General features: G+C 54.5%; 22 non-coding genes across 22 annotated transcripts; 9 read left to right on the top strand and 13 right to left on the bottom strand.

The window, feature by feature from the left end:
- Window positions 1-541: 541 nt before the first annotated feature.
- Window positions 542-613, bottom strand: TRNAE-CUC (transfer RNA glutamic acid (anticodon CUC)). Its single transcript has one exon. It is a non-coding gene; the product is annotated as a tRNA-Glu (tRNA).
- A 340-nt stretch (window positions 614-953) lies between these two features.
- On the bottom strand, window positions 954-1,025 carry TRNAE-CUC (transfer RNA glutamic acid (anticodon CUC)). The gene has a single exon. It is a non-coding gene; the product is annotated as a tRNA-Glu (tRNA).
- An 894-nt stretch (window positions 1,026-1,919) lies between these two features.
- Window positions 1,920-2,002, top strand: TRNAL-UAA (transfer RNA leucine (anticodon UAA)). The gene has a single exon. It is a non-coding gene; the product is annotated as a tRNA-Leu (tRNA).
- Window positions 2,003-2,906: 904 nt separating this feature from the next.
- Window positions 2,907-2,978, bottom strand: TRNAE-CUC (transfer RNA glutamic acid (anticodon CUC)). The gene has a single exon. It is a non-coding gene; the product is annotated as a tRNA-Glu (tRNA).
- A 340-nt stretch (window positions 2,979-3,318) lies between these two features.
- TRNAE-CUC (transfer RNA glutamic acid (anticodon CUC)) lies at window positions 3,319-3,390 on the bottom strand. The gene has a single exon. It is a non-coding gene; the product is annotated as a tRNA-Glu (tRNA).
- An 894-nt stretch (window positions 3,391-4,284) lies between these two features.
- On the top strand, window positions 4,285-4,367 carry TRNAL-UAA (transfer RNA leucine (anticodon UAA)). The gene has a single exon. It is a non-coding gene; the product is annotated as a tRNA-Leu (tRNA).
- A 2,271-nt stretch (window positions 4,368-6,638) lies between these two features.
- TRNAL-UAA (transfer RNA leucine (anticodon UAA)) lies at window positions 6,639-6,721 on the top strand. Its single transcript has one exon. It is a non-coding gene; the product is annotated as a tRNA-Leu (tRNA).
- Window positions 6,722-7,625: 904 nt separating this feature from the next.
- TRNAE-CUC (transfer RNA glutamic acid (anticodon CUC)) lies at window positions 7,626-7,697 on the bottom strand. The gene has a single exon. It is a non-coding gene; the product is annotated as a tRNA-Glu (tRNA).
- Window positions 7,698-8,037: 340 nt separating this feature from the next.
- TRNAE-CUC (transfer RNA glutamic acid (anticodon CUC)) lies at window positions 8,038-8,109 on the bottom strand. The gene has a single exon. It is a non-coding gene; the product is annotated as a tRNA-Glu (tRNA).
- An 890-nt stretch (window positions 8,110-8,999) lies between these two features.
- Window positions 9,000-9,082, top strand: TRNAL-UAA (transfer RNA leucine (anticodon UAA)). The gene has a single exon. It is a non-coding gene; the product is annotated as a tRNA-Leu (tRNA).
- Window positions 9,083-9,997: 915 nt separating this feature from the next.
- Window positions 9,998-10,069, bottom strand: TRNAE-CUC (transfer RNA glutamic acid (anticodon CUC)). Its single transcript has one exon. It is a non-coding gene; the product is annotated as a tRNA-Glu (tRNA).
- Window positions 10,070-10,409: 340 nt separating this feature from the next.
- Window positions 10,410-10,481, bottom strand: TRNAE-CUC (transfer RNA glutamic acid (anticodon CUC)). The gene has a single exon. It is a non-coding gene; the product is annotated as a tRNA-Glu (tRNA).
- Window positions 10,482-11,375: 894 nt separating this feature from the next.
- On the top strand, window positions 11,376-11,458 carry TRNAL-UAA (transfer RNA leucine (anticodon UAA)). Its single transcript has one exon. It is a non-coding gene; the product is annotated as a tRNA-Leu (tRNA).
- A 904-nt stretch (window positions 11,459-12,362) lies between these two features.
- On the bottom strand, window positions 12,363-12,434 carry TRNAE-CUC (transfer RNA glutamic acid (anticodon CUC)). Its single transcript has one exon. It is a non-coding gene; the product is annotated as a tRNA-Glu (tRNA).
- A 1,281-nt stretch (window positions 12,435-13,715) lies between these two features.
- TRNAL-UAA (transfer RNA leucine (anticodon UAA)) lies at window positions 13,716-13,798 on the top strand. Its single transcript has one exon. It is a non-coding gene; the product is annotated as a tRNA-Leu (tRNA).
- A 915-nt stretch (window positions 13,799-14,713) lies between these two features.
- Window positions 14,714-14,785, bottom strand: TRNAE-CUC (transfer RNA glutamic acid (anticodon CUC)). The gene has a single exon. It is a non-coding gene; the product is annotated as a tRNA-Glu (tRNA).
- Window positions 14,786-15,125: 340 nt separating this feature from the next.
- Window positions 15,126-15,197, bottom strand: TRNAE-CUC (transfer RNA glutamic acid (anticodon CUC)). Its single transcript has one exon. It is a non-coding gene; the product is annotated as a tRNA-Glu (tRNA).
- An 894-nt stretch (window positions 15,198-16,091) lies between these two features.
- TRNAL-UAA (transfer RNA leucine (anticodon UAA)) lies at window positions 16,092-16,174 on the top strand. The gene has a single exon. It is a non-coding gene; the product is annotated as a tRNA-Leu (tRNA).
- Window positions 16,175-18,434: 2,260 nt separating this feature from the next.
- TRNAL-UAA (transfer RNA leucine (anticodon UAA)) lies at window positions 18,435-18,517 on the top strand. The gene has a single exon. It is a non-coding gene; the product is annotated as a tRNA-Leu (tRNA).
- A 904-nt stretch (window positions 18,518-19,421) lies between these two features.
- TRNAE-CUC (transfer RNA glutamic acid (anticodon CUC)) lies at window positions 19,422-19,493 on the bottom strand. The gene has a single exon. It is a non-coding gene; the product is annotated as a tRNA-Glu (tRNA).
- A 340-nt stretch (window positions 19,494-19,833) lies between these two features.
- On the bottom strand, window positions 19,834-19,905 carry TRNAE-CUC (transfer RNA glutamic acid (anticodon CUC)). Its single transcript has one exon. It is a non-coding gene; the product is annotated as a tRNA-Glu (tRNA).
- Window positions 19,906-20,799: 894 nt separating this feature from the next.
- Window positions 20,800-20,882, top strand: TRNAL-UAA (transfer RNA leucine (anticodon UAA)). The gene has a single exon. It is a non-coding gene; the product is annotated as a tRNA-Leu (tRNA).
- The last annotated feature ends 112 nt before the right edge of the window (window positions 20,883-20,994 follow it).

Here is a 20,994-nt window from a genome sequence, read left to right as displayed (position 1 = left end):
ATAGAGCGTCCAACCTCAAATCAGGCTACAGGGCCCTTCAGCCCATAGAAGGAGAACCTGTCAACAAACGGGGCGAGGGCAATGCTCGGGCCCCTTGCGAAGCCTTTGCCAAGCTCCAAAGGCTGCACTTTCCCAGCAGACCACAGCTCTGTATGCAAATCAAGCAGCTACGACCCCTCCCTCCCCTGCTTTTCTCCTCCAAACCGGTACGCAACCATTTCTGCAGCCCTCTGCCCCAGGGTCCCGGGCAAGGTCTTGGTCTGATGAGGCTAGGGATGGTGGGCGAGCTCGGCTTTGGCAGGGCGACAGGACTAATATTTTCTCTACAGCTTTGGAAGAAAGAAAGCTTCCTTTTTGGGGCACAGGCCCACTTCTAGCGGCGACAGCTTCCGGTAAGGGACCATGCTGAAAAGATGCTTGGAGTTACCGCCAGGGGAGCCACGCCGCTATTGCCTGTGAGTGAAGCTACATTTGAAAGAAATATTTTTTGAGACGCAGTTGTTTGAATTTCTGTAAAAATGTCATTCAGTAAAAGCCTCTCTTCCCTGACCGGGAATCGAACCCGGGCCGCGGCGATGAGAGCGCCGAATCCTAACCACTAGACCACCAGGGAGACCGCTGGACAGCTCGGGAAGGCCTGGCAGTGGTGTCCGAGTGCACAATGCCTGCAGGTGCCTCAAAGGCCAGTCCATTGGGGGACTGGGAAGAGAGGGGGAGGGCCGAGCAGATAGGTTCTCTCCAGCGGTGAAAAAGGAAGCTGCCTTTTTTGCGTCAAGGGCAGTCTTTCCGCAGCGACAGGAGAATGAATGGGACTCTGCCATAAACACGTTTTGCGTCGCGCTGAGGGCACTTCCTCCATTTTGTGCACGCAAATCTGCATCTGGGAGCAAGATTTCCGGTCGCCAGTTAACTGCATTGCTGTAAATAAAAATGTCAGTTGTTAAAAGAGCTCCTTCCCTGACCGGGAATCGAACCCGGGCCGCGGCGGTGAGAGCGCCGAATCCTAACCACTAGACCACCAGGGACGGTGGGTGCACCCCGTTGCGTGTCGCTCAGATGGTGGCGTCCGAGTCCAAAGGCTGAGGGCCTCTGCTACAATGGGCACCAGTGCCTGCAGGTCTTCGGGGGCCGTTTCTGCTAATAAATAAATAAATAAAGAAATAAAGAAAGAAAGAAAGAAAGAAAACAAAAACACTTGTGATGGTCTGCGAAAAGGGGAGCTTAGAGATTGAAGACAGCATCACTTTGGGAACGTTTGCGCTTTCACTTCCAAGCGCTGATATTCCTGTCTTGCTCTCCTGAAAGGACAGCCTTCCTCGCTATGAGCTTTTGTGGGTCAGTGCTGAAGCTCCCCCTAGAGGCTGCCGCTGAAGATGCACACTCACAACTAACCCTCCTTAGGAGAACTGCTTCGTGGGAGAGCACGTTTATTAAAAGGCGGCAGGCCATGATTGCCTGCGAGACACAGCAGGGTTACCATGCAGAGTTCAAAGGGGGCTTTGCTTGTACAGCAAGTGCCGGAGGGCAAGAAGGGATGACATAGGAGCTGCCCTTTTTTCGGGCTCGCACACCAAGGCCTGCACCAGCCTTCGAGGCTCAGCCTGCCTCTGGACTGCCCTAGACCACCTTTACTCAAAGCACACACTCTGGTCGGGGACTCGAAGCCAGGCCCGTGGCAGTGAAAGCACCAAATCCTCACCACTAGGCCACCGGGGAAACGACTGCAGCACCCGGGAGGTTTCCGCAACCGTACTTGCAGTCAGCTGGAGGCTATTGTAATGCTGTTAAGTGAGAGACGTTTGCCGCTCGCAAGCCAATTCCATCCAACCTCCTGCAGGGGGCACTCTGGGCTGGTTTTCCACTTGTTCGCCTGCTGCTGAAACAGCAAAGATTCAATTCGAAGCCCTTTGCAGCAGCTCACCAGGATGGCCGAGTGGTTAAGGCGTTGGACTTAAGATCCAATGGACAAGTGTCCGCGTGGGTTCGAGCCCCACTCCTGGTACAGGTTTTTACTCTTCTTACCTAAATGCGGCAGCAGCTTCGCACAAGCCCTTTCCTGCTGTCTGTAGGCAGTGCCCCTACCTCAAAGCCCTGAGGCTTGAGTTCACCTGAAAAGAGCAACAAGGAATCGTTGCCCGTAGACTCTTTTCCTGGAAAACCTTTGCATTTTTGTACCATGTCCCTCGCATCCCAAGCTTAAGCCGCCAAAGTTGGCAGAGCTTGTGCAACCCCGCCAACAGCCCTACCACCCCAAAAGAAAATTGGGCAGGGATTCCCGCCTCCGCTTCCGAAACGGGCTTCCAAACGGGCGATGCCCTGACGGGTCAGCCAGTCACCGTCTAGGCCCGGTACACCCCTGTGAATAATAGAGCGTTCAACCTCAAATCAGGCTACAGGGCCCTTCAGCCCATAGAAGGAGAACCTGTCAACAAACGGGGCGAGGGCAATGCTCGGGCCCCTTGCGAAGCCTTTGCCAAGCTCCAAAGGCTGCACTTTCCCAGCAGACCACAGCTCTGTATGCAAATCAAGCAGCTACGACCCCTCCCTCCCCTGCTTTTCTCCTCCAAACCGGTACGCAACCATTTCTGCAGCCCTCTGCCCCAGGGTCCCGGGCAAGGTCTTGGTCTGATGAGGCTAGGGATGGTGGGCGAGCTCGGCTTTGGCAGGGCGACAGGACTAATATTTTCTCTACAGCTTTGGAAGAAAGAAAGCTTCCTTTTTGGGGCACAGGCCCACTTCTAGCGGCGACAGCTTCCGGTAAGGGACCATGCTGAAAAGATGCTTGGAGTTACCGCCAGGGGAGCCACGCCGCTATTGCCTGTGAGTGAAGCTACATTTGAAAGAAATATTTTTTGAGACGCAGTTGTTTGAATTTCTGTAAAAATGTCATTCAGTAAAAGCCTCTCTTCCCTGACCGGGAATCGAACCCGGGCCGCGGCGGTGAGAGCGCCGAATCCTAACCACTAGACCACCAGGGAGACCGCTGGACAGCTCGGGAAGGCCGGGCAGTGGTGTCCGAGTGCACAATGCCTGCAGGTGCCTCAAAGGCCAGTCCATTGGGGGACTGGGAAGAGAGGGGGAGGGCCGAGCAGATAGGTTCTCTCCAGCGGTGAAAAAGGAAGCTGCCTTTTTTGCGTCAAGGGCAGTCTTTCCGCAGCGACAGGAGAATGAATGGGACTCTGCCATAAACACGTTTTGCGTCGCGCTGAGGGCACTTCCTCCATTTTGTGCACGCAAATCTGCATCTGGGAGCAAGATTTCCGGTCGCCAGTTAACTGCATTGCTGTAAATAAAAATGTCAGTTGTTAAAAGAGCTCCTTCCCTGACCGGGAATCGAACCCGGGCCGCGGCGGTGAGAGCGCCGAATCCTAACCACTAGACCACCAGGGACGGTGGGTGCACCCCGTTGCGTGTCGCTCAGATGGTGGCGTCCGAGTCCAAAGGCTGAGGGCCTCTGCTACAATGGGCACCAGTGCCTGCAGGTCTTCGGGGGCCGTTTCTGCTAATAAATAAATAAATAAAGAAATAAAGAAAGAAAGAAAGAAAGAAAACAAAAACACTTGTGATGGTCTGCGAAAAGGGGAGCTTAGAGATTGAAGACAGCATCACTTTGGGAACGTTTGCGCTTTCACTTCCAAGCGCTGATATTCCTGTCTTGCTCTCCTGAAAGGACAGCCTTCCTCGCTATGAGCTTTTGTGGGTCAGTGCTGAAGCTCCCCCTAGAGGCTGCCGCTGAAGATGCACACTCACAACTAACCCTCCTTAGGAGAACTGCTTCGTGGGAGAGCACGTTTATTAAAAGGCGGCAGGCCATGATTGCCTGCGAGACACAGCAGGGTTACCATGCAGAGTTCAAAGGGGGCTTTGCTTGTACAGCAAGTGCCGGAGGGCAAGAAGGGATGACATAGGAGCTGCCCTTTTTTCGGGCTCGCACACCAAGGCCTGCACCAGCCTTCGAGGCTCAGCCTGCCTCTGGACTGCCCTAGACCACCTTTACTCAAAGCACACACTCTGGTCGGGGACTCGAAGCCAGGCCCGTGGCAGTGAAAGCACCAAATCCTCACCACTAGGCCACCGGGGAAACGACTGCAGCACCCGGGAGGTTTCCGCAACCGTACTTGCAGTCAGCTGGAGGCTATTGTAATGCTGTTAAGTGAGAGACGTTTGCCGCTCGCAAGCCAATTCCATCCAACCTCCTGCAGGGGGCACTCTGGGCTGGTTTTCCACTTGTTCGCCTGCTGCTGAAACAGCAAAGATTCAATTCGAAGCCCTTTGCAGCAGCTCACCAGGATGGCCGAGTGGTTAAGGCGTTGGACTTAAGATCCAATGGACAAGTGTCCGCGTGGGTTCGAGCCCCACTCCTGGTACAGGTTTTTACTCTTCTTACCTAAATGCGGCAGCAGCTTCGCACAAGCCCTTTCCTGCTGTCTGTAGGCAGTGCCCCTACCTCAAAGCCCTGAGGCTTGAGTTCACCTGAAAAGAGCAACAAGGAATCGTTGCCCGTAGACTCTTTTCCTGGAAAACCTTTGCATTTTTGTACCATGTCCCTCGCATCCCAAGCTTAAGCCGCCAAAGTTGGCAGAGCTTGTGCAACCCCGCCAACAGCCCTACCACCCCAAAAGAAAATTGGGCAGGGATTCCCGCCTCCGCTTCCTCACGGCTTCCGAAACGGGCTTCCAAACGGGCGATGCCCTGACGGGTCAGCCAGTCACCGTCTAGGCCCGGTACACCCCTGTGAATAATAGAGCGTCCAACCTCAAATCAGGCTACAGGGCCCTTCAGCCCATAGAAGGAGAACCTGTCAACAAACGGGGCGAGGGCAATGCTCGGGCCCCTTGCGAAGCCTTTGCCAAGCTCCAAAGGCTGCACTTTCCCAGCAGACCACAGCTCTGTATGCAAATCAAGCAGCTACGACCCCTCCCTCCCCTGCTTTTCTCCTCCAAACCGGTACGCAACCATTTCTGCAGCCCTCTGCCCCAGGGTCCCGGGCAAGGTCTTGGTCTGATGAGGCTAGGGATGGTGGGCGAGCTCGGCTTTGGCAGGGCGACAGGACTAATATTTTCTCTACAGCTTTGGAAGAAAGAAAGCTTCCTTTTTGGGGCACAGGCCCACTTCTAGCGGCGACAGCTTCCGGTAAGGGACCATGCTGAAAAGATGCTTGGAGTTACCGCCAGGGGAGCCACGCCGCTATTGCCTGTGAGTGAAGCTACATTTGAAAGAAATATTTTTTGAGATGCAGTTGTTTGAATTTCTGTAAAAATGTCATTCAGTAAAAGCCTCTCTTCCCTGACCGGGAATCGAACCCGGGCCGCGGCCACTAGACCACCAGGGAGACCGCTGGACAGCTCGGGAAGGCCGGGCAGTGGTGTCCGAGTGCACAATGCCTGCAGGTGCCTCAAAGGCCAGTCCATTGGGGGACTGGGAAGAGAGGGGGAGGGCCGAGCAGATAGGTTCTCTCCAGCGGTGAAAAAGGAAGCTGCCTTTTTTGCGTCAAGGGCAGTCTTTCCGCAGCGACAGGAGAATGAATGGGACTCTGCCATAAACACGTTTTGCGTCGCGCTGAGGGCACTTCCTCCATTTTGTGCACGCAAATCTGCATCTGGGAGCAAGATTTCCGGTCGCCAGTTAACTGCATTGCTGTAAATAAAAATGTCAGTTGTTAAAAGAGCTCCTTCCCTGACCGGGAATCGAACCCGGGCCGCGGCGGTAAGAGCGCCGAATCCTAACCACTAGACCACCAGGGACGGTGGGTGCACCCCGTTGCGTGTCGCTCAGATGGTGGCGTCCGAGTCCAAAGGCTGAGGGCCTCTGCTACAATGGGCACCAGTGCCTGCAGGTCTTCGGGGGCCGTTTCTGCTAATAAATAAAGAAATAAAGAAAGAAAGAAAGAAAGAAAGAAAGAAAACAAAAACACTTGTGATGGTCTGCGAAAAGGGGAGCTTAGAGATTGAAGACAGCATCACTTTGGGAACGTTTGCGCTTTCACTTCCAAGCGCTGATATTCCTGTCTTGCTCTCCTGAAAGGACAGCCTTCCTCGCTATGAGCTTTTGTGGGTCAGTGCTGAAGCTCCCCCTAGAGGCTGCCGCTGAAGATGCACACTCACAACTAACCCTCCTTAGGAGAACTGCTTCGTGGGAGAGCACGTTTATTAAAAGGCGGCAGGCCATGATTGCCTGCGAGACACAGCAGGGTTACCATGCAGAGTTCAAAGGGGGCTTTGCTTGTACAGCAAGTGCCGGAGGGCAAGAAGGGATGACATAGGAGCTGCCCTTTTTTCGGGCTCGCACACCAAGGCCTGCACCAGCCTTCGAGGCTCAGCCTGCCTCTGGACTGCCCTAGACCACCTTTACTCAAAGCACACACTCTGGTCGGGGACTCGAAGCCAGGCCCGTGGCAGTGAAAGCACCAAATCCTCACCACTAGGCCACCGGGGAAACGACTGCAGCACCCGGGAGGTTTCCGCAACCGTACTTGCAGTCAGCTGGAGGCTATTGTAATGCTGTTAAGTGAGAGACGTTTGCCGCTCGCAAGCCAATTCCATCCAACCTCCTGCAGGGGGCACTCTGGGCTGGTTTTCCACTTGTTCGCCTGCTGCTGAAACAGCAAAGATTCAATTCGAAGCCCTTTGCAGCAGCTCACCAGGATGGCCGAGTGGTTAAGGCGTTGGACTTAAGATCCAATGGACAAGTGTCCGCGTGGGTTCGAGCCCCACTCCTGGTACAGGTTTTTACTCTTCTTACCTAAATGCGGCAGCAGCTTCGCACAAGCCCTTTCCTGCTGTCTGTAGGCAGTGCCCCTACCTCAAAGCCCTGAGGCTTGAGTTCACCTGAAAAGAGCAACAAGGAATCGTTGCCCGTAGACTCTTTTCCTGGAAAACCTTTGCATTTTTGTACCATGTCCCTCGCATCCCAAGCTTAAGCCGCCAAAGTTGGCAGAGCTTGTGCAACCCCGCCAACAGCCCTACCACCCCAAAAGAAAATTGGGCAGGGATTCCCGCCTCCGCTTCCGAAACGGGCTTCCAAACGGGCGATGCCCTGACGGGTCAGCCAGTCACCGTCTAGGCCCGGTACACCCCTGTGAATAATAGAGCGTCCAACCTCAAATCAGGCTACAGGGCCCTTCAGCCCATAGAAGGAGAACCTGTCAACAAACGGGGCGAGGGCAATGCTCGGGCCCCTTGCGAAGCCTTTGCCAAGCTCCAAAGGCTGCACTTTCCCAGCAGACCACAGCTCTGTATGCAAATCAAGCAGCTACGACCCCTCCCTCCCCTGCTTTTCTCCTCCAAACCGGTACGCAACCATTTCTGCAGCCCTCTGCCCCAGGGTCCCGGGCAAGGTCTTGGTCTGATGAGGCTAGGGATGGTGGGCGAGCTCGGCTTTGGCAGGGCGACAGGACTAATATTTTCTCTACAGCTTTGGAAGAAAGAAAGCTTCCTTTTTGGGGCACAGGCCCACTTCTAGCGGCGACAGCTTCCGGTAAGGGACCATGCTGAAAAGATGCTTGGAGTTACCGCCAGGGGAGCCACGCCGCTATTGCCTGTGAGTGAAGCTACATTTGAAAGAAATATTTTTTGAGACGCAGTTGTTTGAATTTCTGTAAAAATGTCATTCAGTAAAAGCCTCTCTTCCCTGACCGGGAATCGAACCCGGGCCGCGGAGGTGAGAGCGCCGAATCCTAACCACTAGACCACCAGGGAGACCGCTGGACAACTCGGGAAGGCCGGGCAGTGGTGTCCGAGTGCACAATGCCTGCAGGTGCCTCAAAGGCCAGTCCATTGGGGGACTGGGAAGAGAGGGGGAGGGCCGAGCAGATAGGTTCTCTCCAGCGGTGAAAAAGGAAGCTGCCTTTTTTGCGTCAAGGGCAGTCTTTCCGCAGCGACAGGAGAATGAATGGGACTCTGCCATAAACACGTTTTGCGTCGCGCTGAGGGCACTTCCTCCATTTTGTGCACGCAAATCTGCATCTGGGAGCAAGATTTCCGGTCGCCAGTTAACTGCATTGCTGTAAATAAAAATGTCAGTTGTTAAAAGAGCTCCTTCCCTGACCGGGAATCGAACCCGGGCCGCGGCGGTGAGAGCGCTGAATCCTAACCACTAGACCACCAGGGACGGTGGGTGCACCCCGTTGCGTGTCGCTCAGATGGTGGCGTCCGAGTCCAAAGGCTGAGGGCCTCTGCTACAATGGGCACCAGTGCCTGCAGGTCTTCGGGGGCCGTTTCTGCTAATAAATAAATAAATAAAGAAAGAAAGAAAGAAAGAAAGAAAACAAAAACACTTGTGATGGTCTGCGAAAAGGGGAGCTTAGAGATTGAAGACAGCATCACTTTGGGAACGTTTGCGCTTTCACTTCCAAGCGCTGATATTCCTGTCTTGCTCTCCTGAAAGGACAGCCTTCCTCGCTATGAGCTTTTGTGGGTCAGTGCTGAAGCTCCCCCTAGAGGCTGCCGCTGAAGATGCACACTCACAACTAACCCTCCTTAGGAGAACTGCTTCGTGGGAGAGCACGTTTATTAAAAGGCGGCAGGCCATGATTGCCTGCGAGACACAGCAGGGTTACCATGCAGAGTTCAAAGGGGGCTTTGCTTGTACAGCAAGTGCCGGAGGGCAAGAAGGGATGACATAGGAGCTGCCCTTTTTTCGGGCTCGCACACCAAGGCCTGCACCAGCCTTCGAGGCTCAGCCTGCCTCTGGACTGCCCTAGACCACCTTTACTCAAAGCACACACTCTGGTCGGGGACTCGAAGCCAGGCCCGTGGCAGTGAAAGCACCAAATCCTCACCACTAGGCCACCGGGGAAACGACTGCAGCACCCGGGAGGTTTCCGCAACCGTACTTGCAGTCAGCTGGAGGCTATTGTAATGCTGTTAAGCGAGAGACGTTTGCCGCTCGCAAGCCAATTCCATCCAACCTCCTGCAGGGGGCACTCTGGGCTGGTTTTCCACTTGTTCGCCTGCTGCTGAAACAGCAAAGATTCAATTCGAAGCCCTTTGCAGCAGCTCACCAGGATGGCCGAGTGGTTAAGGCGTTGGACTTAAGATCCAATGGACAAGTGTCCGCGTGGGTTCGAGCCCCACTCCTGGTACAGGTTTTTACTCTTCTTACCTAAATGCGGCAGCAGCTTCGCACAAGCCCTTTCCTGCTGTCTGTAGGCAGTGCCCCTACCTCAAAGCCCTGAGGCTTGAGTTCACCTGAAAAGAGCAACAAGGAATCGTTGCCCGTAGACTCTTTTCCTGGAAAACCTTTGCGTTTTTGTACCATGTCCCTCGCATCCCAAGCTTAAGCCGCCAAAGTTGGCAGAGCTTGTGCAACCCCGCCAACAGCCCTACCACCCCAAAAGAAAATTGGGCAGGGATTCCCGCCTCCGCTTCCTCACGGCTTCCGAAACGGGCTTCCAAACGGGCGATGCCCTGACGGGTCAGCCAGTCACCGTCTAGGCCCGGTACACCCCTGTGAATAATAGAGCGTCCAACCTCAAATCAGGCTACAGGGCCCTTCAGCCCATAGAAGGAGAACCTGTCAACAAACGGGGCGAGGGCAATGCTCGGGCCCCTTGCGAAGCCTTTGCCAAGCTCCAAAGGCTGCACTTTCCCAGCAGACCACAGCTCTGTATGCAAATCAAGCAGCTACGACCCCTCCCTCCCCTGCTTTTCTCCTCCAAACCGGTACGCAACCATTTCTGCAGCCCTCTGCCCCAGGGTCCCGGGCAAGGTCTTGGTCTGATGAGGCTAGGGATGGTGGGCGAGCTCGGCTTTGGCAGGGCGACAGGACTAATATTTTCTCTACAGCTTTGGAAGAAAGAAAGCTTCCTTTTTGGGGCACAGGCCCACTTCTAGCGGCGACAGCTTCCGGTAAGGGACCATGCTGAAAAGATGCTTGGAGTTACCGCCAGGGGAGCCACGCCGCTATTGCCTGTGAGTGAAGCTACATTTGAAAGAAATATTTTTTGAGACGCAGTTGTTTGAATTTCTGTAAAAATGTCATTCAGTAAAAGCCTCTCTTCCCTGACCGGGAATCGAACCCGGGCCGCGGCGATGAGAGCGCCGAATCCTAACCACTAGACCACCAGGGAGACCGCTGGACAGCTCGGGAAGGCCTGGCAGTGGTGTCCGAGTGCACAATGCCTGCAGGTGCCTCAAAGGCCAGTCCATTGGGGGACTGGGAAGAGAGGGGGAGGGCCGAGCAGATAGGTTCTCTCCAGCGGTGAAAAAGGAAGCTGCCTTTTTTGCGTCAAGGGCAGTCTTTCCGCAGCGACAGGAGAATGAATGGGACTCTGCCATAAACACGTTTTGCGTCGCGCTGAGGGCACTTCCTCCATTTTGTGCACGCAAATCTGCATCTGGGAGCAAGATTTCCGGTCGCCAGTTAACTGCATTGCTGTAAATAAAAATGTCAGTTGTTAAAAGAGCTCCTTCCCTGACCGGGAATCGAACCCGGGCCGCGGCGGTGAGAGCGCCGAATCCTAACCACTAGACCACCAGGGACGGTGGGTGCACCCCGTTGCGTGTCGCTCAGATGGTGGCGTCCGAGTCCAAAGGCTGAGGGCCTCTGCTACAATGGGCACCAGTGCCTGCAGGTCTTCGGGGGCCGTTTCTGCTAATAAATAAATAAATAAAGAAATAAAGAAAGAAAGAAAGAAAGAAAACAAAAACACTTGTGATGGTCTGCGAAAAGGGGAGCTTAGAGATTGAAGACAGCATCACTTTGGGAACGTTTGCGCTTTCACTTCCAAGCGCTGATATTCCTGTCTTGCTCTCCTGAAAGGACAGCCTTCCTCGCTATGAGCTTTTGTGGGTCAGTGCTGAAGCTCCCCCTAGAGGCTGCCGCTGAAGATGCACACTCACAACTAACCCTCCTTAGGAGAACTGCTTCGTGGGAGAGCACGTTTATTAAAAGGCGGCAGGCCATGATTGCCTGCGAGACACAGCAGGGTTACCATGCAGAGTTCAAAGGGGGCTTTGCTTGTACAGCAAGTGCCGGAGGGCAAGAAGGGATGACATAGGAGCTGCCCTTTTTTCGGGCTCGCACACCAAGGCCTGCACCAGCCTTCGAGGCTCAGCCTGCCTCTGGACTGCCCTAGACCACCTTTACTCAAAGCACACACTCTGGTCGGGGACTCGAAGCCAGGCCCGTGGCAGTGAAAGCACCAAATCCTCACCACTAGGCCACCGGGGAAACGACTGCAGCACCCGGGAGGTTTCCGCAACCGTACTTGCAGTCAGCTGGAGGCTATTGTAATGCTGTTAAGTGAGAGACGTTTGCCGCTCGCAAGCCAATTCCATCCAACCTCCTGCAGGGGGCACTCTGGGCTGGTTTTCCACTTGTTCGCCTGCTGCTGAAACAGCAAAGATTCAATTCGAAGCCCTTTGCAGCAGCTCACCAGGATGGCCGAGTGGTTAAGGCGTTGGACTTAAGATCCAATGGACAAGTGTCCGCGTGGGTTCGAGCCCCACTCCTGGTACAGGTTTTTACTCTTCTTACCTAAATGCGGCAGCAGCTTCGCACAAGCCCTTTCCTGCTGTCTGTAGGCAGTGCCCCTACCTCAAAGCCCTGAGGCTTGAGTTCACCTGAAAAGAGCAACAAGGAATCGTTGCCCGTAGACTCTTTTCCTGGAAAACCTTTGCATTTTTGTACCATGTCCCTCGCATCCCAAGCTTAAGCCGCCAAAGTTGGCAGAGCTTGTGCAACCCCGCCAACAGCCCTACCACCCCAAAAGAAAATTGGGCAGGGATTCCCGCCTCCGCTTCCGAAACGGGCTTCCAAACGGGCGATGCCCTGACGGGTCAGCCAGTCACCGTCTAGGCCCGGTACACCCCTGTGAATAATAGAGCGTTCAACCTCAAATCAGGCTACAGGGCCCTTCAGCCCATAGAAGGAGAACCTGTCAACAAACGGGGCGAGGGCAATGCTCGGGCCCCTTGCGAAGCCTTTGCCAAGCTCCAAAGGCTGCACTTTCCCAGCAGACCACAGCTCTGTATGCAAATCAAGCAGCTACGACCCCTCCCTCCCCTGCTTTTCTCCTCCAAACCGGTACGCAACCATTTCTGCAGCCCTCTGCCCCAGGGTCCCGGGCAAGGTCTTGGTCTGATGAGGCTAGGGATGGTGGGCGAGCTCGGCTTTGGCAGGGCGACAGGACTAATATTTTCTCTACAGCTTTGGAAGAAAGAAAGCTTCCTTTTTGGGGCACAGGCCCACTTCTAGCGGCGACAGCTTCCGGTAAGGGACCATGCTGAAAAGATGCTTGGAGTTACCGCCAGGGGAGCCACGCCGCTATTGCCTGTGAGTGAAGCTACATTTGAAAGAAATATTTTTTGAGACGCAGTTGTTTGAATTTCTGTAAAAATGTCATTCAGTAAAAGCCTCTCTTCCCTGACCGGGAATCGAACCCGGGCCGCGGCGGTGAGAGCGCCGAATCCTAACCACTAGACCACCAGGGAGACCGCTGGACAGCTCGGGAAGGCCGGGCAGTGGTGTCCGAGTGCACAATGCCTGCAGGTGCCTCAAAGGCCAGTCCATTGGGGGACTGGGAAGAGAGGGGGAGGGCCGAGCAGATAGGTTCTCTCCAGCGGTGAAAAAGGAAGCTGCCTTTTTTGCGTCAAGGGCAGTCTTTCCGCAGCGACAGGAGAATGAATGGGACTCTGCCATAAACACGTTTTGCGTCGCGCTGAGGGCACTTCCTCCATTTTGTGCACGCAAATCTGCATCTGGGAGCAAGATTTCCGGTCGCCAGTTAACTGCATTGCTGTAAATAAAAATGTCAGTTGTTAAAAAACCCGGGCCGCGGCGGTGAGAGCGCCGAATCCTAACCACTAGACCACCAGGGACGGTGGGTGCACCCCGTTGCGTGTCGCTCAGATGGTGGCGTCCGAGTCCAAAGGCTGAGGGCCTCTGCTACAATGGGCACCAGTGCCTGCAGGTCTTCGGGGGCCGTTTCTGCTAATAAATAAATAAATAAAGAAATAAAGAAAGAAAGAAAGAAAGAAAACAAAAACACTTGTGATGGTCTGCGAAAAGGGGAGCTTAGAGATTGAAGACAGCATCACTTTGGGAACGTTTGCGCTTTCACTTCCAAGCGCTGATATTCCTGTCTTGCTCTCCTGAAAGGACAGCCTTCCTCGCTATGAGCTTTTGTGGGTCAGTGCTGAAGCTCCCCCTAGAGGCTGCCGCTGAAGATGCACACTCACAACTAACCCTCCTTAGGAGAACTGCTTCGTGGGAGAGCACGTTTATTAAAAGGCGGCAGGCCATGATTGCCTGCGAGACACAGCAGGGTTACCATGCAGAGTTCAAAGGGGGCTTTGCTTGTACAGCAAGTGCCGGAGGGCAAGAAGGGATGACATAGGAGCTGCCCTTTTTTCGGGCTCGCACACCAAGGCCTGCACCAGCCTTCGAGGCTCAGCCTGCCTCTGGACTGCCCTAGACCACCTTTACTCAAAGCACACACTCTGGTCGGGGACTCGAAGCCAGGCCCGTGGCAGTGAAAGCACCAAATCCTCCCCACTAGGCCACCGGGGAAACGACTGCAGCACCCGGGAGGTTTCCGCAACCGTACTTGCAGTCAGCTGGAGGCTATTGTAATGCTGTTAAGCGAGAGACGTTTGCCGCTCGCAAGCCAATTCCATCCAACCTCCTGCAGGGGGCACTCTGGGCTGGTTTTCCACTTGTTCGCCTGCTGCTGAAACAGCAAAGATTCAATTCGAAGCCCTTTGCAGCAGCTCACCAGGATGGCCGAGTGGTTAAGGCGTTGGACTTAAGATCCAATGGACAAGTGTCCGCGTGGGTTCGAGCCCCACTCCTGGTACAGGTTTTTACTCTTCTTACCTAAATGCGGCAGCAGCTTCGCACAAGCCCTTTCCTGCTGTCTGTAGGCAGTGCCCCTACCTCAAAGCCCTGAGGCTTGAGTTCACCTGAAAAGAGCAACAAGGAATCGTTGCCCGTAGACTCTTTTCCTGGAAAACCTTTGCATTTTTGTACCATGTCCCTCGCATCCCAAGCTTAAGCCGCCAAAGTTGGCAGAGCTTGTGCAACCCCGCCAACAGCCCTACCACCCCAAAAGAAAATTGGGCAGGGATTCCCGCCTCCGCTTCCTCACGGCTTCCGAAACGGGCTTCCAAACGGGCGATGCCCTGACGGGTCAGCCAGTCACCGTCTAGGCCCGGTACACCCCTGTGAATAATAGAGCGTCCAACCTCAAATCAGGCTAGAGGGCCCTTCAGCCCATAGAAGGAGAACCTGTCAACAAACGGGGCGAGGGCAATGCTCGGGCCCCTTGCGAAGCCTTTGCCAAGCTCCAAAGGCTGCACTTTCCCAGCAGACCACAGCTCTGTATGCAAATCAAGCAGCTACGACCCCTCCCTCCCCTGCTTTTCTCCTCCAAACCGGTACGCAACCATTTCTGCAGCCCTCTGCCCCAGGGTCCCGGGCAAGGTCTTGGTCTGATGAGGCTAGGGATGGTGGGCGAGCTCGGCTTTGGCAGGGCGACAGGACTAATATTTTCTCTACAGCTTTGGAAGAAAGAAAGCTTCCTTTTTGGGGCACAGGCCCACTTCTAGCGGCGACAGCTTCCGGTAAGGGACCATGCTGAAAAGATGCTTGGAGTTACCGCCAGGGGAGCCACGCCGCTATTGCCTGTGAGTGAAGCTACATTTGAAAGAAATATTTTTTGAGACGCAGTTGTTTGAATTTCTGTAAAAATGTCATTCAGTAAAAGCCTCTCTTCCCTGACCGGGAATCGAACCCGGGCCGCGGCGGTGAGAGCGCCGAATCCTAACCACTAGACCACCAGGGAGACCGCTGGACAGCTCGGGAAGGCCGGGCAGTGGTGTCCGAGTGCACAATGCCTGCAGGTGCCTCAAAGGCCAGTCCATTGGGGGACTGGGAAGAGAGGGGGAGGGCCGAGCAGATAGGTTCTCTCCAGCGGTGAAAAAGGAAGCTGCCTTTTTTGCGTCAAGGGCAGTCTTTCCGCAGCGACAGGAGAATGAATGGGACTCTGCCATAAACACGTTTTGCGTCGCGCTGAGGGCACTTCCTCCATTTTGTGCACGCAAATCTGCATCTGGGAGCAAGATTTCCGGTCGCCAGTTAACTGCATTGCTGTAAATAAAAATGTCAGTTGTTAAAAGAGCTCCTTCCCTGACCGGGAATCGAACCCGGGCCGCGGCGGTGAGAGCGCCGAATCCTAACCACTAGACCACCAGGGACGGTGGGTGCACCCCGTTGCGTGTCGCTCAGATGGTGGCGTCCGAGTCCAAAGGCTGAGGGCCTCTGCTACAATGGGCACCAGTGCCTGCAGGTCTTCGGGGGCCGTTTCTGCTAATAAATAAATAAATAAAGAAATAAAGAAAGAAAGAAAGAAAGAAAACAAAAACACTTGTGATGGTCTGCGAAAAGGGGAGCTTAGAGATTGAAGACAGCATCACTTTGGGAACGTTTGCGCTTTCACTTCCAAGCGCTGATATTCCTGTCTTGCTCTCCTGAAAGGACAGCCTTCCTCGCTATGAGCTTTTGTGGGTCAGTGCTGAAGCTCCCCCTAGAGGCTGCCGCTGAAGATGCACACTCACAACTAACCCTCCTTAGGAGAACTGCTTCGTGGGAGAGCACGTTTATTAAAAGGCGGCAGGCCATGATTGCCTGCGAGACACAGCAGGGTTACCATGCAGAGTTCAAAGGGGGCTTTGCTTGTACAGCAAGTGCCGGAGGGCAAGAAGGGATGACATAGGAGCTGCCCTTTTTTCGGGCTCGCACACCAAGGCCTGCACCAGCCTTCGAGGCTCAGCCTGCCTCTGGACTGCCCTAGACCACCTTTACTCAAAGCACACACTCTGGTCGGGGACTCGAAGCCAGGCCCGTGGCAGTGAAAGCACCAAATCCTCACCACTAGGCCACCGGGGAAACGACTGCAGCACCCGGGAGGTTTCCGCAACCGTACTTGCAGTCAGCTGGAGGCTATTGTAATGCTGTTAAGTGAGAGACGTTTGCCGCTCGCAAGCCAATTCCATCCAACCTCCTGCAGGGGGCACTCTGGGCTGGTTTTCCACTTGTTCGCCTGCTGCTGAAACAGCAAAGATTCAATTCGAAGCCCTTTGCAGCAGCTCACCAGGATGGCCGAGTGGTTAAGGCGTTGGACTTAAGATCCAATGGACAAGTGTCCGCGTGGGTTCGAGCCCCACTCCTGGTACAGGTTTTTACTCTTCTTACCTAAATGCGGCAGCAGCTTCGCACAAGCCCTTTCCTGCTGTCTGTAGGCAGTGCCCCTACCTCAAAGCCCTGAGGCTTGAGTTCACCTGAAAAGAGCAACAAGGAATCGTTGCCCGTAGACTCTTTTCCTGGAAAACCTTTGCATTTTTGTACCATGTCCCTCGCATCCCAAGCTTAAGCCGCCAAAGTTGGCAGAGCTTGTGCAACCCCGCCAACAGCCCTACCACCCCAAAAGAAAATTGGGCAGGGATTCCCGCCTCCGCTTCCGAAACGGGCTTCCAAACGGGCGATGCCCTGACGGGTCAGCCAGTCACCGTCTAGGCCCGGTACACCCCTGTGAATAATAGAGCGTCCAACCTCAAATCAGGCTACAGGGCCCTTCAGCCCATAGAAGGAGAACCTGTCAACAAACGGGGCGAGGGCAATGCTCGGGCCCCTTGCGAAGCCTTTGCCAAGCTCCAAAGGCTGCACTTTCCCAGCAGACCACAGCTCTGTATGCAAATCAAGCAGCTACGACCCCTCCCTCCCCTGCTTTTCTCCTCCAAACCGGTACGCAACCATTTCTGCAGCCCTCTGCCCCAGGGTCCCGGGCAAGGTCTTGGTCTGATGAGGCTAGGGATGGTGGGCGAGCTCGGCTTTGGCAGGGCGACAGGACTAATATTTTCTCTACAGCTTTGGAAGAAAGAAAGCTTCCTTTTTGGGGCACAGGCCCACTTCTAGCGGCGACAGCTTCCGGTAAGGGACCATGCTGAAAAGATGCTTGGAGTTACCGCCAGGGGAGCCACGCCGCTATTGCCTGTGAGTGAAGCTACATTTGAAAGAAATATTTTTTGAGATGCAGTTGTTTGAATTTCTGTAAAAATGTCATTCAGTAAAAGCCTCTCTTCCCTGACCGGGAATCGAACCCGGGCCGCGGCCACTAGACCACCAGGGAGACCGCTGGACAGCTCGGGAAGGCCGGGCAGTGGTGTCCGAGTGCACAATGCCTGCAGGTGCCTCAAAGGCCAGTCCATTGGGGGACTGGGAAGAGAGGGGGAGGGCCGAGCAGATAGGTTCTCTCCAGCGGTGAAAAAGGAAGCTGCCTTTTTTGCGTCAAGGGCAGTCTTTCCGCAGCGACAGGAGAATGAATGGGACTCTGCCATAAACACGTTTTGCGTCGCGCTGAGGGCACTTCCTCCATTTTGTGCACGCAAATCTGCATCTGGGAGCAAGATTTCCGGTCGCCAGTTAACTGCATTGCTGTAAATAAAAATGTCAGTTGTTAAAAGAGCTCCTTCCCTGACCGGGAATCGAACCCGGGCCGCGGCGGTAAGAGCGCCGAATCCTAACCACTAGACCACCAGGGACGGTGGGTGCACCCCGTTGCGTGTCGCTCAGATGGTGGCGTCCGAGTCCAAAGGCTGAGGGCCTCTGCTACAATGGGCACCAGTGCCTGCAGGTCTTCGGGGGCCGTTTCTGCTAATAAATAAAGAAATAAAGAAAGAAAGAAAGAAAGAAAGAAAGAAAACAAAAACACTTGTGATGGTCTGCGAAAAGGGGAGCTTAGAGATTGAAGACAGCATCACTTTGGGAACGTTTGCGCTTTCACTTCCAAGCGCTGATATTCCTGTCTTGCTCTCCTGAAAGGACAGCCTTCCTCGCTATGAGCTTTTGTGGGTCAGTGCTGAAGCTCCCCCTAGAGGCTGCCGCTGAAGATGCACACTCACAACTAACCCTCCTTAGGAGAACTGCTTCGTGGGAGAGCACGTTTATTAAAAGGCGGCAGGCCATGATTGCCTGCGAGACACAGCAGGGTTACCATGCAGAGTTCAAAGGGGGCTTTGCTTGTACAGCAAGTGCCGGAGGGCAAGAAGGGATGACATAGGAGCTGCCCTTTTTTCGGGCTCGCACACCAAGGCCTGCACCAGCCTTCGAGGCTCAGCCTGCCTCTGGACTGCCCTAGACCACCTTTACTCAAAGCACACACTCTGGTCGGGGACTCGAAGCCAGGCCCGTGGCAGTGAAAGCACCAAATCCTCACCACTAGGCCACCGGGGAAACGACTGCAGCACCCGGGAGGTTTCCGCAACCGTACTTGCAGTCAGCTGGAGGCTATTGTAATGCTGTTAAGTGAGAGACGTTTGCCGCTCGCAAGCCAATTCCATCCAACCTCCTGCAGGGGGCACTCTGGGCTGGTTTTCCACTTGTTCGCCTGCTGCTGAAACAGCAAAGATTCAATTCGAAGCCCTTTGCAGCAGCTCACCAGGATGGCCGAGTGGTTAAGGCGTTGGACTTAAGATCCAATGGACAAGTGTCCGCGTGGGTTCGAGCCCCACTCCTGGTACAGGTTTTTACTCTTCTTACCTAAATGCGGCAGCAGCTTCGCACAAGCCCTTTCCTGCTGTCTGTAGGCAGTGCCCCTACCTCAAAGCCCTGAGGCTTGAGTTCACCTGAAAAGAGCAACAAGGAATCGTTGCCCGTAGACTCTTTTCCTGGAAAACCTTTGCATTTTTGTACCATGTCCCTCGCATCCCAAGCTTAAGCCGCCAAAGTTGGCAGAGCTTGTGCAACCCCGCCAACAGCCCTACCACCCCAAAAGAAAATTGGGCAGGGATTCCCGCCTCCGCTTCCGAAACGGGCTTCCAAACGGGCGATGCCCTGACGGGTCAGCCAGTCACCGTCTAGGCCCGGTACACCCCTGTGAATAATAGAGCGTCCAACCTCAAATCAGGCTACAGGGCCCTTCAGCCCATAGAAGGAGAACCTGTCAACAAACGGGGCGAGGGCAATGCTCGGGCCCCTTGCGAAGCCTTTGCCAAGCTCCAAAGGCTGCACTTTCCCAGCAGACCACAGCTCTGTATGCAAATCAAGCAGCTACGACCCCTCCCTCCCCTGCTTTTCTCCTCCAAACCGGTACGCAACCATTTCTGCAGCCCTCTGCCCCAGGGTCCCGGGCAAGGTCTTGGTCTGATGAGGCTAGGGATGGTGGGCGAGCTCGGCTTTGGCAGGGCGACAGGACTAATATTTTCTCTACAGCTTTGGAAGAAAGAAAGCTTCCTTTTTGGGGCACAGGCCCACTTCTAGCGGCGACAGCTTCCGGTAAGGGACCATGCTGAAAAGATGCTTGGAGTTACCGCCAGGGGAGCCACGCCGCTATTGCCTGTGAGTGAAGCTACATTTGAAAGAAATATTTTTTGAGACGCAGTTGTTTGAATTTCTGTAAAAATGTCATTCAGTAAAAGCCTCTCTTCCCTGACCGGGAATCGAACCCGGGCCGCGGAGGTGAGAGCGCCGAATCCTAACCACTAGACCACCAGGGAGACCGCTGGACAACTCGGGAAGGCCGGGCAGTGGTGTCCGAGTGCACAATGCCTGCAGGTGCCTCAAAGGCCAGTCCATTGGGGGACTGGGAAGAGAGGGGGAGGGCCGAGCAGATAGGTTCTCTCCAGCGGTGAAAAAGGAAGCTGCCTTTTTTGCGTCAAGGGCAGTCTTTCCGCAGCGACAGGAGAATGAATGGGACTCTGCCATAAACACGTTTTGCGTCGCGCTGAGGGCACTTCCTCCATTTTGTGCACGCAAATCTGCATCTGGGAGCAAGATTTCCGGTCGCCAGTTAACTGCATTGCTGTAAATAAAAATGTCAGTTGTTAAAAGAGCTCCTTCCCTGACCGGGAATCGAACCCGGGCCGCGGCGGTGAGAGCGCTGAATCCTAACCACTAGACCACCAGGGACGGTGGGTGCACCCCGTTGCGTGTCGCTCAGATGGTGGCGTCCGAGTCCAAAGGCTGAGGGCCTCTGCTACAATGGGCACCAGTGCCTGCAGGTCTTCGGGGGCCGTTTCTGCTAATAAATAAATAAATAAAGAAATAAAGAAAGAAAGAAAGAAAGAAAACAAAAACACTTGTGATGGTCTGCGAAAAGGGGAGCTTAGAGATTGAAGACAGCATCACTTTGGGAACGTTTGCGCTTTCACTTCCAAGCGCTGATATTCCTGTCTTGCTCTCCTGAAAGGACAGCCTTCCTCGCTATGAGCTTTTGTGGGTCAGTGCTGAAGCTCCCCCTAGAGGCTGCCGCTGAAGATGCACACTCACAACTAACCCTCCTTAGGAGAACTGCTTCGTGGGAGAGCACGTTTATTAAAAGGCGGCAGGCCATGATTGCCTGCGAGACACAGCAGGGTTACCATGCAGAGTTCAAAGGGGGCTTTGCTTGTACAGCAAGTGCCGGAGGGCAAGAAGGGATGACATAGGAGCTGCCCTTTTTTCGGGCTCGCACACCAAGGCCTGCACCAGCCTTCGAGGCTCAGCCTGCCTCTGGACTGCCCTAGACCACCTTTACTCAAAGCACACACTCTGGTCGGGGACTCGAAGCCAGGCCCGTGGCAGTGAAAGCACCAAATCCTCACCACTAGGCCACCGGGGAAACGACTGCAGCACCCGGGAGGTTTCCGCAACCGTACTTGCAGTCAGCTGGAGGCTATTGTAATGCTGTTAAGTGAGAGACGTTTGCCGCTCGCAAGCCAATTCCATCCAACCTCCTGCAGGGGGCACTCTGGGCTGGTTTTCCACTTGTTCGCCTGCTGCTGAAACAGCAAAGATTCAATTCGAAGCCCTTTGCAGCAGCTCACCAGGATGGCCGAGTGGTTAAGGCGTTGGACTTAAGATCCAATGGACAAGTGTCCGCGTGGGTTCGAGCCCCACTCCTGGTACAGGTTTTTACTCTTCTTACCTAAATGCGGCAGCAGCTTCGCACAAGCCCTTTCCTGCTGTCTGTAGGCAGTGCCCCTACCTCAAAGCCCTGAGGCTTGAGTTCACCTGAAA

This window comes from Ambystoma mexicanum, chromosome 5p (genome assembly GCF_040938575.1).
Source record: "Ambystoma mexicanum isolate Mex_15411 chromosome 5p, UKY_AmexF1_1, whole genome shotgun sequence".
Taxonomy (NCBI): domain Eukaryota; kingdom Metazoa; phylum Chordata; class Amphibia; order Caudata; family Ambystomatidae; genus Ambystoma; species Ambystoma mexicanum.
This window is presented reverse-complemented; position numbering and strand designations above follow the sequence as displayed.